At 35.5% G+C, this 7,930-nt stretch overlaps 2 long non-coding RNA genes across 2 annotated transcripts; both read left to right on the top strand.

Moving 5' to 3' along the window:
• Positions 1 to 2,611: 2,611 nt before the first annotated feature.
• On the top strand, positions 2,612 to 6,226 carry LOC121783058. The gene is made up of 6 exons (XR_006046511.1): positions 2,612 to 2,939; positions 4,338 to 4,413; positions 4,490 to 4,582; positions 4,771 to 4,874; positions 4,948 to 5,077; positions 5,927 to 6,226. It is a non-coding gene; the product is annotated as an uncharacterized LOC121783058 (long non-coding RNA).
• A 100-nt stretch (positions 6,227 to 6,326) lies between these two features.
• Positions 6,327 to 7,199, top strand: LOC121783059. Its single transcript, XR_006046512.1, has 3 exons — positions 6,327 to 6,399; positions 6,523 to 6,611; positions 6,692 to 7,199. It is a non-coding gene; the product is annotated as an uncharacterized LOC121783059 (long non-coding RNA).
• The last annotated feature ends 731 nt before the right edge of the window (positions 7,200 to 7,930 follow it).

The raw sequence follows: 7,930 nt of genomic DNA, 5'->3' as shown, positions 1-7,930 counted from the left end.
ATTTGCTTGTTTTGATGATGTGGCAGGAGGATTTTTAGGGCTAATGAGGGTATCCACCGTGGTGATAGCCCAGCAATAGCCCAGCCACAAACTCCTCCTGCCACATCATCAATACTAAAAATCCTCCTGCCACATCAGAAATAGCCCAACCATAGCCTAGCCATATCATAAATAGCCCAGCCACATCAATAGCCACATCACTAATAACACAATATACGGAATTTAATATACGAGACATATACGGGAAACATTAATAATACTATTTTAATTTTAAAAAAAGTACAATAAATTAAAAAAGTACAATAAATTTAAAAAAGTACTAAAATTTTAAAAAAGTACATTAATAATAAAAATTATTGTATAGAAATTAAGATAGAGAGAGTACTCGTTAATACAAGTGGTGCGAATGAAAATGAAGTGCAAATCGCGTATATATAGTGTCTCGAAAATTTAAAAAAAAAACAAAAAAACCGCTGGGCGATCCCGACGCTGCAATGGCGCCGAGCGGATCGCCCAGCGCCCGTCGACCGCCTAGCGCTAGGTGATTTTTAATTCCGAAAAACCGCTCGGCGGTTTTCGGAAGCTGCAATGGTTCGCCTAGCGACCGCCTAGCGCCGGCGCTCGGCTAGGCGGTGCGCTAGGTGCCATTGTGGATAGCCTGATGTCGCAGGAGGAGTTTGTGGCTAGGCTATGGCTGGGCTATGGCTGGGCGAAAACCATTGTGGATGCTCTTAATAAGGGGTAATAATCTATTTTCAGATTTTACAGACGATAGTTTCAGCAAGAATATCATCCCATTGTGTGCATTTATCTTCTTTAGTCTCTCTGCAGTAAAAATAAAATAATTAATTAATTTGTTTTACAGAGTGTTCATTTCTTTTAAGTGGTAGAAAATATTGTCATTGAAAACTTGTAGAAATATATAGGGAAATTGATCCCTAATATCATGAACTTTGCCCAGATTTTGGTTTTTCTCATAAACTTTCAAATTAGTACCATAAATCATAAACTTTCAGATTAGTTTGGTATTTCCCACAGCGGATCAAGGGTAAAATCCAGCTAGCTTATATGACATTTTGAATCCTATTTAGCATAATTCTTTTACATGGCATGTCATGTTGGCATATTTATTTGGAATAATAAACACAATACAACTTTTATTTAACAAAATAAAACTCTAAAAATAAAGAAAACAAAATAAATTTAATAAAAACACTAAGAATTCAATTAGAAACACACACCTGTGACGGTATGCTACAGAAATTAACACACAAAACCTTGTTTCTCTCTTTCATAAACGCTAGGAACACATTTTAGGGAATTTTTTCAAAAAGTCTTGGAATATTGGGGAAATACCAAATTAATCCGAAAAATCATGATTTATGGTACTAATTTGAAAGTTCATGGGAAAACCAAAATTTAGACAAAGTTCATGATATTAGGGATCAATTTCCCAAATTTGGACAAACTCATTTTTCCGGTGATTCTGAAGTCAGATCAGGGCGTGCTTTATACCATTCTCTTCGTCTTTGAAAGATATTCGCGTTGGTACTAAGATCATATCAATCCGAGTTCTGTGGAGAAAGTTATGGTCATTTTACGAAGACTGTGCAATGTTGTCAAGTGCTGGCTGGAATTTAAGGAAATAAAGAAACTATTACCTTGTTAAACCAAATCTTTTCCTTAACTTATGGAGCAAGAAATTTCCATCTTTCCTATTACTTGGAGGACACATTTTACTATATTTAAACCTTTTTCAAGCTTATATATACATCGTAACCTCATTCCTAATATTCACCAATTCATAGCCTTCAAAATTGGGGAGCCCCAACACTACAAAAAAAAGCGCGATATACTAACGGAATTGGTGACGGAAAGTTATCCTGCTTTAATTATTGGCGGAATTAGTGACAGTATGAGTTTCTGAAAATAATAACGAGTTTCTGAAAATAATAACATTTCAGTATGAGTTTTTGAAAATAATAACATTTTATTTCTACAATAGTGACAATAGTGACAGAATACCGTCAGTAAATTATTTTATTTTACTTTTTTTTGTGATTTTTTAATTAGTGGCATACTATTTTGTCATTAAATATATTTAATAATTTTTTAATTTAGTGACTATATCGGTTCGACACTAAAATCTATTTTCTTTTTAGTTTATTTTTTGTAATTTTTAGCTAGTGGCAGAATATTTCGTCATTAAATATATTTGAATTTTTTTTAGTTTAAATTTAGAGACGGATATAAGTTTAACACTAAATTTATTTTATTTTTAGTTTAATTTTGTAATTCTTGATTTAGTGGCAAACATTTTCGTCATTAAATATATTTCGATTTTCATTTTAGAGACGGAAACTAATCTGACACTAATATTTATCGTAGTATTAGTTTTTTATAAATTTTTTTAATTTATGGCAAACTACTTTCGACATTCAATATATTTGAAATTTTTTTATTCAATTTAGTGGCGAACACATGTCCGACACTAAATTTACTCCATTTTTATTAAATACGGAGTAATTAACTTTATTTATTTTACAGATTTTATTAAATACAATTAGATTTAAGAAACTAATTTCAAAATTACACTTAATAGTTTTTTAATTACACCCCTCTATCGCGTTCTTCCTCGGCAAGCCCTATTCAAAACTGAACTCAGCAGACTCAGTCACCATTGCAGCTGAGCTCTCGAGAATCCAAAATTGAGACACCACCACCACTATTTCTTCCTCTATCCAGCACGGCAGCGCATCGAGCTCGACCATTGCTTAGCGCCGCTGAGCTCCCCGCCGACAATCCTGTGCGAGGCTTGTGTCGAAGAACGCCGAGAAGAAGTTCAAAAGGCGAACTCTCGACCTCTGCCTCGATTACTCTCTCTCTCTCTCTATTATTTTCTCACTCGCAGCTTTCTCTCATTGGTGAATCCAACGCAGGTGCTTAGCATATTCCTTTTCAATTTGCAATATTATGCTTACTAGTTTGTTTTTGTGCGCTGGATTTTATTACGTTGATTCTGGTGGATTTGATTAAGCCTAATTTTGTATATAAAATCATATGCTTATATGCAAAGTTCATGTACTTCATTGCCAATTTCATTGATGCCAGCTTTATTTGCAAAGTTCAAATGTTATACAATTATATTACTGCACCAAATTCAACAATTATAGTATGAGAGAAAACTCACCATTTTCATCATTCATTTTTTCCGTTGTGCAATGGGATAACTAAACAATAAATAATGTTGCTGTTCATTTCATCAGTTTCTTACCCAACTGATGTTCTTATTTTTCCATTCCAGCTGGTGGAGTTGAGTTGTTGTTGTAGAAACATTTCTTAGTTTAAATCTTCTTCTGTTTTCTCCAACAATATTCATGTTAAATGGCTTAGGAAACTTCTGTTCAGGCAGTCGTTTAGCAATAAGTTCCCACTTTCGCTCCTTGTCTTCTTCTTGTGTGCTTCTTGTCTTTTTTACTGTTTCCTAATTCTCTTTTCAATGGGGTGATGATGGAAACTGATACGATCCCACATCGGTTTCACACGAAAGTGTGGAATAGCATATAATAGGGAGTCAACCCTTTACCTTTGACCATGGTTTTGGGTTAAGTTAGGGCTTCCTATCTTATATGCTTATCAATTTGGTGCGGCGAACGTGGATCCGGATGTCCTACGGAAAGGGGCTACCCGTAGGTGTGACCAAAGGGGTGCCACCGAAAAATGTGGGCCCGAAGGAAAAGGGCAGCAAAGGGGATGGTGGGCCCGTGGCTTTGGGTTTGCCACCTGGCGTGTGCCGTCCGTGGACGTCCGGTGTAAAAGAGGGATGGATTGATACGATCCCACATCACTTTCACACTAAAGTGTGGAATAGCATATAATAGGGAGTCAACCCGTTACCTTTGACCATGGTTTTGGGTTAAGTTAGGGCTTCCTATCTTATATGCTTATCAGAAACATGATAAAGTATAAGTACGTGCTTCCTATATTGTTAAGTCGAATAAATAAATATTGAATGAGTATGATGTACTGAATCAATGTATTTACAATATTTTCTTCTTCAGGCTTCATTTCTCTGAATCTATTACGTAGGACTAGAATTTGGCTGATAGGCAAACAATGATAGATGGAATTGTTGTACTCAACTCTTGTAAGACTTATAAGCTACTGAGCACTTGGAAGCATATCTCATGCAAGTCTTATAATCTGCTGAATGTATGTATCATGGGATGGAATCTGGAAAAAGAATAATTTTGAGATTTATGAACTGTTGGTTTTGTATTAGTCCCTGCCAGTGCAAACCTCACTCTAGATTTCTCTTTCGCCTTGGTTTACCCTAGGTACTGATCTTCTCTTCCTCTGCGCTGCTCGACCTCTTGAATCTGTAAAAGTCAGAAACATCCCAGGGAAGCCTAGGTACTGATCTTCTTCCTCTGCTTTTTCACAAAAATTGATGGCAAACTCGTGGAGCTAATTAATTGCAGTTTCTCAGTTTGCTAGTTTGGGAGATGAGCTCAGGTTGAGCAGCTGGTGCAATATATTTTTGAGGAACCCTAGAGGACACAGATAGCAAAAGGACCTTCTAGTAAGTTGACATACTTAGGGAAATAAATTTTGCATATTTTATAATTTATCTTCTATCGGATAAACTGGTTAATTAAATTTTGCATATATATACTGCTATTATATGTGCAAATCCATTAGATGTTGTGAGACCTTATTAGGAGATTATAAATTGTTGATTTTGTGCTATTTTCATATTGATGTTGATAGGGGGAGGGTGTTGATGGAGAGGGTGTTGATGGAGAGGGTGTCGAGGAAGGACCTCCTGTTATGTTTGATGGTCGTATGCCACTTAAGATGAATTCCCACACAGGGTTTGTTATTAGTTACTAATTATTAATCTTTTGCACTTTTTATCAATTAATCACTAATATTTGGATTTTATAGGAAAATATGTGCGCATCATCGGATCTCAAGGGTAACCATCTCTTCATTCCACCAGCTTCCAAATGTCACAGGTTCTACTTGGAAAATGACATCTCAAGAGCAAAAAGACAAGTATTATCGTGAATTTCAAGTAAGTATATTTTTTTAATTAATTTTTGGAGTTAGCAAGAAGTTTGTGAAATAGAATTTCAGCTCTGCTGTTGTACACATTCTCTGCAAAAAATCTCCTATCTTTAAACACAAAAAGATAAAGGAAAAGATAAATTAGTTACTACTTGTTGTCTCATTACCATAAACAAAAAACTTATTAGATAAATTATGAGTCTATAATTTAAGAGCAGTGACGTCATAGTTTACCTTGGGCAATGCATATTGACTGCTTGATTCAAATTAGAAGAATAGTTAAAAGATTTATTCCACTCCTCTTCTCTGCCACTTATTTAATCACAATTGATTAATAAAAAACTACAGCTGATCACATAGAGAGGGGGAGAGAGTTACGGGTATGTTATACAGAAGGTGGCTTTTTGAGCAATCTGAGAGTTCATGAGATGGGAAGTGAGAGTGGATAGACGTTAGTAGACTATGTTGGTGAACTGATACCCCGATAAATGTGGTCAAGGAAGATAAATGTTTATATCGATGTGTGACAAATATTTAATTCATTTCTAAGGGTTTACATTTGCCAGCAATTTGATAAAATTCTGCTAAGCTTGTAGATAAAACACATTTTATGAAAAACTCATCCTCTCTACAACGATGGATCCCTTTGCTGAAGATGAGTGTAGACTGTGGTCCGTGTATGCTTCATAAATTGTAACTTTATCCTTGTGGGAGCTGAGTAAAATTTTGTGTATACCTATTCCTGTATTAAAAAACAACTTGTCACCCAGCATATTCATGGCAGTCAATTTCTGTTTCCCATAGTGTTCCCCTTAGAAAATTTGTTGATACAGTAATCAATTGGCATTCTTTACAGAAAGCATTTTCATGGCCTTCTGATTGGGAGCATCAGGTGAAAAAGATGTGGCATGAAAAAACTGCAAGAAGATACTCGGGTTTTATCAGTTCCTTGAAGGTGATGTACAAAGCAGGTAAATCCCGGCCAATTTACATACCTTTGGAGTTGTGGAGTGGATTGATAAACCATTGGAAAGATCGAAAAGTTATCAAGTGGTCAACTCGCAAAGAAGGCAAGAATGACCTAACGGGATGGACCTGGCACAGGAATAAGCAGAAAATGGAGGTTCGGTATCTGTTGAGAAGAGATCTATGCGCAAGGCAAGTGATATATATTTATATAGAACACCTAATGAAAATACAATTATGTGATTTAGTAGATATTGAGGTAAACTAATTGATACTGGGGTAAACTGATTGAAGGTAAATTGATTCAGTAGTTGTGTTGGGTGCTTTTTGGTAAAATACATCGAGGGAATCCAAAACTAAATGGTATAATATTTTTCTCCATTTAATAGTGATATATACTTTCTGATTCTGTTTATTCAAACAAAAGCATCAATAGTGATTTTTATGCAATTGTTAATAGCTAAGTTTTCATATTTTGATAAATAGGCTGCCGAGAGGGGAGTCTCGATCATGAATCGTTCAGTGACATACACAGGTTCAAGGATGGGCGTTATACATACAAGAGAGCTGTAGACGTAAGCAAGTTATATAACATCATACTTGAATATATACGTCTCTGTCTGTCTGTTAATATAAAATTTTTCTTATTAACCAGGCAAGAGTGCAAGAGATTGCCCCAACCGGGAATTTCTGAGCCAGATCTTTATCAATGACATTTTTGGAGGTAAGCTCGATAAAAAGAAAAGGATGTTTGGAACTGGGAATCTGGCAAAAAGCCTTGTGGGTGGCAGTTCAGCACGAACTCCAGGATTGATTGGCTCATGCCCCAACCGGCTTAGATCCTTCTGTGCGAGCTGAAATACGGGAGGAATTGCGCGAATAATTGCACCAAGAATTGCTGGAAGAATTACAAGAAGAAATGCGTCAGGGAACTCAATGCTATCCGTGAACAAAGAACAAAGTTGGAAAATGATGTTGCAAGAGATGATGAAATAGTTCATGACGACATCCCACAAGTCCAGCCACGCCTCTGACGGTTCTGTAGGGATATGACCCACGTATTACAAACTTGATAAGTTGTCTTTTCTTTTGAACATCATACATTTCGTTGATTGTTTTAACTACTAACATTTATACTTATTAATCATAATTTTTTTATTAAATTTTTATTTTGTATATTTAATTTTATTGATTATTAATTTTAGGTTTTCATTAATATTCAGGTGAAACATTAAATTATAAAATTTATCTGATCCAAATGCTATATTAGTGACGGATTAGATCGTCACTATGCGTAAATATGCAACATAGCTTTAGTGACAGAGATACGTCGGTCTTTAATTAGTGACAGACTATTCGGTCACTACTATGAGAATAGGGAACAAAGTTTTAGTGACGACCAAGTCCGTCACTAATTCAGACGGCTGAATGTTAGGCCCAATAGGTTTTGTGATAATGTATTCCGCTGGTGATTTTGTTGTTAAATTTAGTGTCAGAAAAATCAGTCCCTAAATTTTTTATTGACAAGCTTTTTAAAGACGGCTTCTTTTCGGCGGTAATCTGTCACTAACGTGGTTTAGTGACGGAAATTCGATGATTAGTGATGGATATTTCCGTCACTAAATGGCGAGTTTTTTGTAGTGCAAGGCTCCTCCTCCAACCCTACTCCTTCATCTTTCATCTTCTTTTTGCCAAATAATTCCAAAGCTTAAATTTGAGAGTACTTCATAGTGCAGGGGGTTGAAGAAGGAATCAAGAGAAGATCAAGGCTACAAGGATTCAACCTTTGGGTTTTATTTGTTTTAGTTCTTATTTTCTTTTTGACTTCCCCACAATCTATGTTTTTAGTTTATTCTTTTATGTGCAACTAAACTCATAGGATTCTAGGGATGTA

The sequence above is a fragment of the Salvia splendens genome, chromosome 20 (assembly GCF_004379255.2).
Source record: "Salvia splendens isolate huo1 chromosome 20, SspV2, whole genome shotgun sequence".
NCBI lineage: Eukaryota > Viridiplantae > Streptophyta > Magnoliopsida > Lamiales > Lamiaceae > Salvia > Salvia splendens.
The sequence above is the reverse complement of the archived record's forward strand: the minus strand, read 5'-3'. Positions and strand labels throughout refer to the sequence as shown.